This window comes from Chiloscyllium punctatum, chromosome 3 (assembly GCF_047496795.1).
Source record: "Chiloscyllium punctatum isolate Juve2018m chromosome 3, sChiPun1.3, whole genome shotgun sequence".
NCBI classification, from domain to species: Eukaryota; Metazoa; Chordata; class Chondrichthyes; order Orectolobiformes; family Hemiscylliidae; genus Chiloscyllium; species Chiloscyllium punctatum.
In genome coordinates, this window is record NC_092741.1 from 18,407,625 (window position 1) to 18,415,852 (window position 8,228).

At 48.5% G+C, this 8,228-nt stretch overlaps 1 protein-coding gene across 4 annotated transcripts in view; it reads right to left on the minus strand.

Moving 5' to 3' along the window:
- The window catches only part of susd4 (sushi domain containing 4), a 231,690-nt gene that overhangs the window by 223,058 nt on the left and 404 nt on the right, over nt 1-8,228 (minus strand). For all 4 annotated transcript variants that reach the window (XM_072550737.1, XM_072550741.1, XM_072550736.1 and 1 more), the window contains exon 2: nt 8,035-8,219. The gene's annotated coding sequence lies outside the window, so the exon portion shown is untranslated. The remainder of the gene's footprint in view (nt 1-8,034; nt 8,220-8,228) is intronic.

The following is an 8,228-nucleotide window of genomic DNA, read 5'->3' on the forward strand; positions in this document are numbered from 1 at the left end:
CTGGTCCATTCAGCCTGACTGTACGCAGTGTCCTTTCTGTAGACTTACAATACTAATTGACACTGAGCCCTGCAGCACTTCCTAAGTAACCTGCAAGTGTATCAGAGAGATACCATGATGGTCAGTTGGCTAATAATGGATGTGAATGTTCATGAGCGAGGGATGCATCTGGCTGATGTCCATGGATTGTGTCCTGTGATGCAGTTTGGAGTTAAACTATGGAGCGTGTTCAGAATGAGCTGTGAGCTAAATCCATCACCAGGCACCAGCTCTGATTCCCACTTCGGGTTCCTCTCTGTCCATTATGTTGAAGAGTTTGATAAGATAGAAATTGGAATATTAATAAGGTGACTTAGTCTGTCAACATGGTGTTTAACAAACAGCAATTCTCCATAATTGGTTACTCTCTGCTACCTAGCGAGATTCCAGTCATGCTGCTTATGAAAAGCATAAAAGATGGCACAAGATGTTCCTGGCTTTGAGATCGGCATCATCTGACTTCTCCAATTCTGTCACACAACTTGCCGCAGCATACATGGCTCAGGTTCTGAGGATATATCTGAGAATGTGTGCTTCTCCAAGATCGGTTAATATCGAGGAAAAGCGATGAAAGAAATAAAAAAGAAAAATGGAAATAATCACTGGGAGATTTTATTTTAAAAATTTGAGTAAATGACTGATGTCAATAAAAACATTGATGTGGAGATGCCAGTGTTGGACTGGGGTGTACAAATTTAAAAATCACACAGCACCAGGTTTATTTGGAAGTACAACTTTCAGAGTGCTGCTCCTTCATCGGGTAACTAGTAGGGCAGGATCATAAGACTCAGAATTTATAGCACAAGATCATAGTGTTATACAACTGATATTATATATTGAACAAACATTCTAATTAATAAAAATATTAGGGGACTGACAGTTACATGATGGGCTAAATACTGTAATTATTCTATGATTGGGCACTGGGGTTTGGATTGGTGATAGGTTCATGGGAAAGGGAAGTAGTCACCAGGGGTTAGAGATTTCTCCATTTTTCAATCCGCCTCTGCCATTTTATTGAGAACATCAAGCGTGTTGTTTCTTATCAGTAATTTGTTTATTTACTATTTCAGTATTTTCCAACAAGAGCGTTTCTTTGTTCTTTTGCTAACTCTAATATATTGTCTCAGAGGTCTTCTGAAATCTGTGATTTTCATTTTGCTCTGTACTCTTTCCCACTGCTGTTAATCTTCTCTCAATTCATTTTCTTTTGATCCATCTCTGTTCACTCTCCCTTCTTGCCTTTCTTTACATCCATTTTTCTTTATATCCATTTTTGTTTTCATTCTTTCTTGGTTGTCATTAATTAAGGCCACTCTGTTTGTCATACAAAGGAAGCAGAATTGCAAAATGTATTTCTCAAAATTATTAAATAGTCCCAGTGAATCCTTCATAATAAAATGAAATGTGATTTTTTATATTACCATAAACCAGTGGTACCGATCATACAGAAACAATAGCCATAAGTTCAGTGTCTTTCATCTTTAGAGGGAAAACAGTCTGAATCTTAAAAGTATGACCGATTCTATGCAAAGTACAATCTGTTGTATCTGACCCAGGTCATCTACCTGGAGCATTTTTATTTATTTATTGGCTGAAACTACTGGTTGAGATTAAAGAACATTTATTTAAAAGTGACTAAACAGCAGTTCCTAAGATGGCTGACCATTTACCTAATTGCAGATTACAAACTAAAATGTCATTAAAATGGGGGAAGACTGTCTAGAAGCACTCACCTAATGGACATTTTAGTGGATTGGGAATAATCCTTTCTGAATCACAAGACTTTGAATCAATTGTATGACCATGTTGAGATAACTGGTGAGATGGCAAGGAACATAATGTGAAAAGCCAACTCTTTAGTGTTTTAAGAAAATGCTTTCAGTCAGGCCAGTCACAGAACAAAAGAAGGTGTTCAGAAAGAGGAAGTCCCTTTCCATTCATCCTGTAAGTGTGAGATTTGCCTGTTGTACGAACTGTTCTTTCCTGTGGACAGCAGTGAAAAATCCCAACACAGACACCCACCACATTCTGGGTGAAAAACATTTTCCTCAAGGTCCTTTTAAACCTCCTGCTTTTCACCTTAAACGTTTGCCCCTTGATATTGACCATTCAACTAAGAGGAACAGTTACTTCCTATCCACCTTGACCAAATCCCTTCACAATCTTCAAAACAATGATCAGGTTCCCCCCGCTTACTTTATTTAATTTCCCACTTTGTAACTTACTTGTCTGTGTGAACACTCAAAATGTTGTTATTACTATTTAGAACAGTTAGCTTTTATTGGGACATGTACTCAGGTCCAGGAGTGCAGTGAGAAAGTGTACAATGTTGTATTTGCCAGCACCATCTTAGGTACAACGGTACCTCAGTACAAAACCTTAGGTAAAACATAGAAAAATAGAAAAGATAGTTAAAAGTTCAGCATTAAAGTCCTTCTTAGAATAAAGTAGAAAAATAAAGAAATAAAGTGAAAAGTTCAATGTTGCAGTCCTTCTTAAATGCTTAGCCATGCTGGGCTCTCAGTTCCTGCCCCCATCTCCCCGTGCTGGGCTCACTCCACTCTCCCCACCAATCTGGGCGCTCTCTCACCCCCATCCCCACCACACCCTCAACCCCCTCGCCCACTCCTGGTGCTGAGCTCACTCTCGCCCCCGCCCCTGCACTGGTCTCTCTCTCCCCTCCACGCTCAGCTCACTTTTCACACCTCTCGCTACACCACCCCCACCCCTGTGTTGGGCTCATTCCCACCAGTGCCACCACCATGCTGGGCTCCCTCTCACCCCACCAACGCTTCCCCTGCGCTGGGCTCCCTCTCACCCCACCACCACCTCCCCCTTGCCGGGCTCACTCTCTCCCCCTCCCCTCCCCTCCCCGTGCTGGGCACACGCTCACCCCACCACCTCCCCTCCCACCCTCCCCCGCGCTGGGCTCACTCTCACCCCCCCACTCTCCTTCATGCTGGGCTCACTCTCCCCCTCCCCCTCCACCGTCACCCGTGCTAGGCTCACTCTCAGCCCCCCACCCTCCCCCGCGCTGGGCTCACTTTCACCCACCCCTCCCCTCACGCACGCTAGACTCACTCTCACCCCCCACCCACCCTGCACTGGGCTCACTCTCACCCCACCACCCTCCCCCACGCTGGGCTCACTCTCACCCCACCCTACCCCCGCGCTGGGCTCACTCTCACCCCACCACCCTCCCCCGTGCTGGGCTCACTCTCACCCCCCACCCACCCCGCACTGGGCTCACTCTCACCCCCCACCCACCCCGCACTGGGCTCACTCTCACCCCACCACCCTACCCCCGCGCTGGGCTCACTCTCACCCCACCACCCTCCCCCGTGCTGGGCTCACTCTCACCCCCCACCCACCCCGCACTGGGCTCACTCTCACCCCACCACCCTCCCCCACGCTGGGCTCACTCTCACCCCTACACCCTCCCCCACGCTGGGCTCACTCTCACCCCACCACCCTCCCCCACGCTGGGCTCACTCTCACCCCACCACCCTCCCCCACGCTGGGCTCACTCTCACCCCACCACCCTCCCCACGCTGGGCTCACTCTCACCCCACCACCCTCCCCCACGCTGGGCTCACTCTCACCCCACCACCCTCCCCCACGCTGGGCTCACTCTCACCCCACCACCCTCCCCCACGCTGGGCTCACTCTCACCCCACCACCCTCCCCCACGCTAGACTCACTCTCACCCCCCACCCACCCTGCACTGGGCTCACTCTCACCCCACCACCCTCCCCCACGCTGGGCTCACTCTCACCCCACCACCCTCCCCCACGCTGGGCTCACTCTCACCCCACCACCCTCCCCCACGCTGGGCTCACTCTCACCCCACCACCCTCCCCCACGCTGGGCTCACTCTCACCCCACCACCCTCCCCCACGCTGGGCTCACTCTCACCCCACCACCCTCCCCCACGCTGGGCTCACTCTCACCCCACCACCCTCCCCCACGCTGGGCTCACTCTCACCCCACCACCCTCCCCCACGCTGGGCTCACTCTCACCCCACCACCCTCCCCCACGCTGGGCTCACTCTCACCCCACCACCCTCCCCCACGCTGGGCTCACTCTCACCCCACCACCCTCCCCCACGCTGGGCTCACTCTCACCCCACCACCCTCCCCCACGCTGGGCTCACTCTCACCCCACCACCCTCCCCCACGCTGGGCTCACTCTCACCCCACCCTCCCCCCGCGCTGGGCTCACTCTCACCCCACCACCCTCCCCCACGCTGGGCTCACTCTCACCCCCCACCCACCCCGCACTGCGCTCACTCTCACCCCACCCTCCCCCCACGCTGGGCTCACTCTCAGCCCCCACCCACCCCGCACTGGGCTCACTCTCACCCCACCCTCCCCCCACGCTGGGCTCACTCTCAGCCCCCACCCACCCCGCACTGGGCTCACTCTCACCCCACCCTCCCCCGCGCTGGGCTCACTCTTAGCCCCCACCCACCTCGCACTGGGCTTACTCTCACCCCACCCTCCCCCCGCGCTGGGCTCACTCTCACCCCACCACACCCCCCACCCTCCCCCGTGCTGGGCTCACTCTCACCCCCCCCATCCACCCTGCACTGGGCTCACTCTCACCCCACCCTCCCCCCACCCTCCCCCCACGCTGGGCTCACTCTCCTCCCAAGCTGGGCTTAGTTTCCTCCTTGTTGGCTTGCTCTCCCCTGCAATTGGCTCCCTCTCTCCCACACTCTCTCGGTGTCCCCTGTGCTGGCCTGATCTCTCCACAGAAGGTAAGTACAGGTCATTCTGCTGTAACATGCGTTTCTTTAGCACGAATTGGCTATGATGTGATTGACAAGTTGTAGACATTGTTTGGGTAACATGAACTTTCTACTGAACGAGCATAGTGAATTTCCATTAGCAATCTTCTACAGCGCATTTTCTATAGCGGTTTTCAAAAGCGCAATTTTCTATTGCGTGAGGTTGCAGAGGAACACAATTGTCACATTATAGCAGAACGACCTGTAGATTAAAGTATTAAAAGAGGGGTCTGTGAGGGAAGAAATAAAAGTAAATGTAGACAGAGCAGATGAGCTTGGGGCAGGGGCCAGCACACAGTACTGTTGCTCCACATTCATCTCAATTGCCATTAACACCAATTGGTATGAACTACAATAAGTAGTGATCTCCTTTTCAAAAACTTACAAGAAAAATTGTGTGGTCTTTTCTGGTCACAGCACTTAAATAGTTAAAACACTCACAGAATTGCAAATGTACTTTTTATTTAGAAAACTTGCAATCAAATAGCAAGGGGAAAAAGAGGGGAGCCATTTTACTGCTGTCCAGCTGGCTGTAACAATATAGAGATACTCAAAGTTTGTGCGAAGATCTGTAGCTCGGGTGCTTGTTGTTGTGGTTCTGTTCGCAGACGAAACGTCTGCAACACAAATTCCCAGCTCGGTGAACGGAACCACGACAGTACAGAGATACTGGAGTGGATGCAGTGAATATTTGTTAGAATGATACCAGAAGCTTCAGGGCACATGTATCAGAAAAGGATCAAAGGCTGGATATTTGCTCTCCTAAAAACAGAAAGCTCACGGGTCAGCTAACAGAACTGTTTAAAATTCTGAAGTGAATCCACTCTGTATCTTGAGTGGATACAGACAGAATGTCTCCAGCAAATGGAACAATGTAATGAGAGGCCATCAATGAATGAAAGCTGACAAGAAATCCAATATGAAATTCGGAAGATACTTTTCTATCCAAAGAGTGATGAGAATGTGGAATCCACTACTGCAGCAAGTTGTTGCGAATATAGACAACGGAATGAGGACATGCCACAACCCAAAGGACTAGCCACATTACCATACGTCAAGAACATTTCTGAACTGACAGCCAGACTGCTGCGACCGCTAGGACTCATAACAGCACACAAACCAACAGCCACGCTCAGACAACATCTCACCAGGACAAAGGACCTGATACCCAGCATGAGCAAAACCAATGTAGTGTACAAAATCCCATGCAAGGACTGCACAAAACACTACATAGGACAAACAGGAAGACAGCTAATGATCCGTATCCATAAGACCATAAGACACAGGAGTGGAAGTAAGGCCATTCGGCCCATTGAGTCCACTCCGCCATTCAATCATGGCTGATGGGCATTTCAACTCCACTTACCCGTATTCTCCCCGTAGCCCTTAATTCCTCGAACACCAACTAGCCATGAAACGACACGACCAGCTATCCTAAGTAGCCATACACGTAGATGACAGGCAACATGAGTTTGACTGGGATAACACTACTATTATAGGACAAGCCAAACAGAGAACAGACAGGGAACTCCTAGAGGCATGGCACTCATCTACAGATTCTGTCAACAAACACATTGACCTGGACCCAATTTACCGGTCACTGCGGACAGCTGGAACTGACAACCGGAAGCGGCAGATTCAAACCACTACAGATGCCGGAGGAAAGATCACAGAAGCGCTTCACAGGAGGCTCCCAAGCACTGAGGATGTCACCTAGACAGGGGACAAAACGTCTGCAACACACATTCCCAGCTCAGCGAACAGAACCACAACAACGAGTACCCGAGCTACAAATCTTCTCACAAACTTTGTTGTGAATATTTAACAAGAATCTAGAGGAACATACGAAGAGAAAACAATAGAGGGTTATGACGATAGGTTTATAGGAAAGAAGGTTGGATGAAGAATTAATAGAGAATAAATGAACTGGTTGGGCCAAATGGTTTGGTTGTCTGTCATATATCCTATATGATTCTATAGGGTGATCAACTGGAATCTCTGGAAATCAGTCACTCATCTCCAGGACACCTTTGTGTGCAACTCTGGAGAAAAATAACAGGGGCCAAGTTTGTTTTCTGCTGGAAAAGCAAAAATGAATATTTAAGCATCCTAGAGGATCCTGTATACAGTTAATATGTTCTATCAGTGGTGTGGTATACCTGCTAAAGGTAGTGACAACCAATGGCAGTGCGCTCGTGGCGCAGTAGTGAAATTGATATATTGAAGTAGGCTTTTCACCTTTGAAAAGTACTTTGTCCTCTGAGTATTTGGATGTGCACTCGCAATGCTGGAACATGCAGGGCTATGGGCCAAGTGCTGGAAAATGGGACAGAACAGTTAGGTGCTTGTTTGCGACTGGCACAGACATGAATGGGCTGAAGATGTCCAGTAGATCTCTACAAGGGCTTTTGCCCAAAACGTTGATTTCGAAGCTACTTGGATGCTGCCTGAACTGCTGTGCTCTTCCAGCACCACTAATCCAGGATCTCTACAACAGTATGGCATTGAAAAAGATGCTTTTATTATTTTGATGGAATGTTTCTCTTTACAAGATATACATACAATAAATGTGTTCACCTTTTGCACAATATCTAATGCAAACCTCCCCAGAAAGAACACAGATTAAAATTGGCAAATGGGACATACTAGTCTGACTTTTCATGTATAATATACTGGACCAGTACCTGCATTTCCAAATGTTACTGTTTTAAATCTGATTTTCTCCCCCTGGATTTTTAATTGTCGGCAAATATATTCACTTATTTGTGGGTTTAATTGTGCATTGCACACGCGCAGTTTGACATGTTCATTACTTGGAAAATTACTGATTTTTCACATTCAACAGAAACATAACCCCTGAAGGTAGCACTGAAAATGGTTATGGGGATGGGTTGGAGACAATTCTGCTAATGATCAAGCATTATCCAATTGAGTAAAGAGATTTTTTTCCAATTTGGTGTAGGAAGGCAGTGGATATATTGACCAACTAATTGCTACAGCATGGGGAGAAGGACAACCCATGTGATGCAAGGTCCAATAATATTTTTGCCAATTATGAATCCCAGTCTCACGAAGAGTACGAATCTAGAAGGTTAATTCTGACTTTCTCTCTCTCTCTACTGTTAATTGCGTCGGAAATAGCTCAGGGGCAGACTTGCTATAATCTCACAGAATGGGCAGGAAGGGATGAATGGCCTCTTGCCTTGGTACTTGTCCGGTTTGTAAGAGTGGGAGTCCTCCGGAGCGACAGTGGCGCTGTGGAGCAGCTGTTAAAGCGGTGCCGCTCTTGACCCTTCCTCCGCTCCTCGGTTAAAAGCCCCTCATCTCCAATGGTCACCAGAAGGCGTCGCGGAGAATTACCGTTAATGATTAAAATGGAGGTGAATGCTGTAATAA